Genomic DNA, 897 nt, shown 5'->3' on the forward strand with positions numbered 1-897 from the left:
ATGGCTCCTGCTGTCCCCGAGCAGGCTGACTATGGCATGTGGCTTCTCTGTAACTGGCTGGCAATTCGCCCAGGGTGTGGTCCTCACTTCTGCTAACAGCACGGCCCCCTGCATGATAAGTAGTTTGGATAATGGATGAATGGACCTGCATCCAAATAAAACAGTGGAATCACAGCTGATATTCATAGGCACTGTGATCTGAGCTGATATCCATTCTGCCCTACAAAGGCAAAACACAGTAACTGCATATTTTATCAAAATTTATGAGTTATGACCAAAATCAGGTATCTTAGGCTCTGTTTTGTCTTGTGACAAAATGCCTTAGTTCAACTATGCTTGGTTTTGGAAAAAGAATTACATCTATCCATCTTTCAAAACTGCTCGTCTTATTCAGAGTCACGGGGGGGTCCGAAGTCTATCCCAGAGGCGACGGACCCAAGGCAGGGAACAACCCAGGATGGGGTACCAACCCATCACAGGGCACAACATGTTTTTGGACTGGGGGGGAACCGGAGTACCCAGAACAAACCCCACGATGATTCAGGAAGAACATGCAAACTCCACACACATGGGGCCATGGCAGAGATTCGAACCCTGGTCCCAGAGGCAACAGTGCTAACCACTGCACCACCGTGCCACCCCTTGTGAGAGTTACAGTAACTACAAAATCCCACATGAAAACCAAGGCAAAATCCCCTTTTTCTCAATTGAGTTACTGTGTCTTGCCTTTGTGAGGCAGCGTTGTTATTCTGAAATAAGACAGTGACATTAAGGTTAAGAGCGATATGTTTCCACCTTAAATACACACCGTCTCACTCAATACATGCATCCCTCCAATTTCTAGCAGGAGAAGTAAGGGAGGGTTTGTGTAGCTAAATAAAAATTTCCACCGCAAGG

The sequence above is a fragment of the Paramormyrops kingsleyae genome, chromosome 9 (genome assembly GCF_048594095.1).
Source record: "Paramormyrops kingsleyae isolate MSU_618 chromosome 9, PKINGS_0.4, whole genome shotgun sequence".
Classification (NCBI taxonomy): Eukaryota; Metazoa; Chordata; class Actinopteri; order Osteoglossiformes; family Mormyridae; genus Paramormyrops; species Paramormyrops kingsleyae.